Source organism: Phytophthora infestans, genomic scaffold, assembly GCF_000142945.1.
Source record: "Phytophthora infestans T30-4 supercont1.103 genomic scaffold, whole genome shotgun sequence".
Classification (NCBI taxonomy): Eukaryota; Oomycota; class Peronosporomycetes; order Peronosporales; family Peronosporaceae; genus Phytophthora; species Phytophthora infestans.
Genome location: NW_003303656.1, coordinates 317143 through 319768, shown reverse-complemented (window position 1 = coordinate 319768; position 2626 = coordinate 317143).

Sequence of the window (2626 nt, the reverse complement as noted above, 5' to 3'; positions counted from 1 at the left end):
CACTAAACCATCGGAGAACACGCTGCCACGCGAAATCACCGAGTCACGGAGCACCATACCAGTGTAGAACCTGAGCTTAGCGAGCCACGGAGGACAGCAGTACATGATAACACGATTGCACGGACTGCAGTTAGAGTATTGAAATTGAATGTCGCAGTGGGTTGGTTGAAGAGAACGTCAAGATCGTTGAAGCATTTGCTGATCGCTGGCCAAATTTGCGTAAACTCTACGTGTGCGGTCAAGATGTACGTGATACGGAATTATCGCTGGTGAATCTTTTTTCAGAGGAAACTATTGTGTACACAGATAATCTCCGGTTTGAGCCTTCAACAACGATTCACATCGAGGATGAGTTTGCTCTGATGCCTAACGCGTGGGTTGCAATATTTACAAGCTCAGTGTGCCCTCGTCATAGTGCTGTCTGCCTGAAGACATTTTGCTGTTGCTGGGAATTGAATAGAGAAATTAACGTATCAGTAAGTTGGACATGATCCTTAGTAAAGCTGTACATCTCGAAGCGAAGCGGAGTGAAAACATAATATATTGGCACTTTAGAGAATACTGCCCACAGCTGGGCTTTTTTCTGCGGGGAATTTGGAGGCGGATCCTTTAGTTTCATTTTGTACAGCTCAGAAGCTTTCATGATGTTTCCTTAGCTCTAGAATAGATGTTGCGGAAGATAAAAGGTGTGGAATTTTCCCCAGCAAGTGAGACCTGGCTGTTGGCAGTAATAAGACTTGGACATTGCGGTTTTGATGGTCTGGATCTAAACCGCTTTGCGGGCACGTCGCTTTCACACGCTTGGTCAAAATACAATGTGGTCATGGGGTGGGATTTCCAAACGGATCAGAATGGCTCCATTTGATTTTCCGTCACTAGTGTTAGTATAGTCTACTAATTTGAGTCATTCGAGAAAGGGTTAAGCGCTCCCTATTGTGCCATGGGCAAATTTACGGACTACGGGTGTTCCATCCCCGCAGAGGATGCCATTATTCGGCGCAGGAGAGGGATTGACTACAAGTGCTATCGAGTGCAGCGTGGCTACCGTAGTTTTAGCGTTTGAGAAAGACGTCTGACTAAAAGCGTTCGAAATATTGTGCCTTACTGCCAAAACGCTCTCAGTTTTATATACCCTACGTAGGAGGATGGTCCTTACGGAAGACCTCCTATCTGATCGGGTGCATCCGACTAAATTTAGCTTAACCCTTTGACGAAAAAAAAGACGATGGCAATCAAATACATATTTGACCGGACCACGCGCATTTACTCAGGGAGGACCCAAACCATAGCAATACTATACAACAAATTAACAAGGTAAGATGCAGCAGTCACAAAATTATTATTGTACAATACCTTCCATCCTTTGAAGTTTCATCGACAAACACGATTTGATCTGGCCCGCTGTAGAAAGGCAATAGCCTGTTCACATACTCTTGCCTTGCCAGCGTATGTCTGATGAGTAGCCCATATTTGATTTAAAATCAATCTGTTGTGGATACCTTACGTAAGGGTAAATGGCCGGCAACTACTGACCTTTCAGCCCTTAACTTGTTAAAAGGTACATTTTAGACCAAATAGGCCCTTACGTAAGGACTCCACAATAAAGTATTATTGGATCATAGTCGGCAAAATCAAACAGTGTTATTGGCAATTTATCATTTTATTTAGTGGCCTGGCTTAGCAATTTAACTCCAGTTCGTCCTCAAATCCCACCTTTAGCCCTACCCACCCTTGCTCAGGACCGCTCTTTAAAGGTCAGATTGGCCCAAAACTTTGAAAAAGGCACAATGCTACATGTATGTGTCTTTTTTACCGCTCAAAATATCTCAGGCGCCAAAGCTGTTTATTACAACTTAGCAACTATTTGCTTCAAAAGTGTTTTGTCTGTTTTTATTGCGACCAAGCCGCCTAAGGGGTAAATGTATCTACTCAGCTATCTACCCAAGCTAAATCTAATTGAATGTATATCGTGTGTACGTAATGACATTCATGGCTAACAATCCGTGTTATGTACTGAGCGTTTGTCTGCACGCACCCGTCTGTCCCACACAGTGAGGCTAGCCCCGTTACAGAATGACTTTGCGAGCTGCGTCTATGCTGCTCAACCATACCAACATTTATCGGGATCCGAAGAATCTTATAACTGTACCAAACGGACCCCCCCCCCAGAGGGGTGGGTTAAATTGTTTAAAAAATATACCCCTAAAAAAAAAAAGGTTAAAAACTCTAAGGTTTTAAATGTGTGTGGGGCCACAAAAGTTCACATCTTAAATAATAAAGAGATCCCGCGTAAGCAACATTTTGGGCGGGCGTATTCCGCGCCGCCATGAGAACGCCACCACGAGCGTGGAGACGACGCAAGGGTGGAGTGACCAAGTGTGGTGACGCGACGACAGTGGAAGATGACGGGTGACCAGCAGCGGAGACAGCAACGATGGCGGAATCGAAACGGATGACGGTGAAGAGCTGGGAGGGCGACGCTGAGCGGTAACGATGACCAAGATAGACATGCTAGGAGGGTTGCTCAGCAGAGCTGCAGTGCGGACTTGCATCGGAGTGGAAGCTCACGGTTGGGACATGGGTACGTCAATGAGCGGGACGTGGAGGAGGAGAATGCGACTTCCAA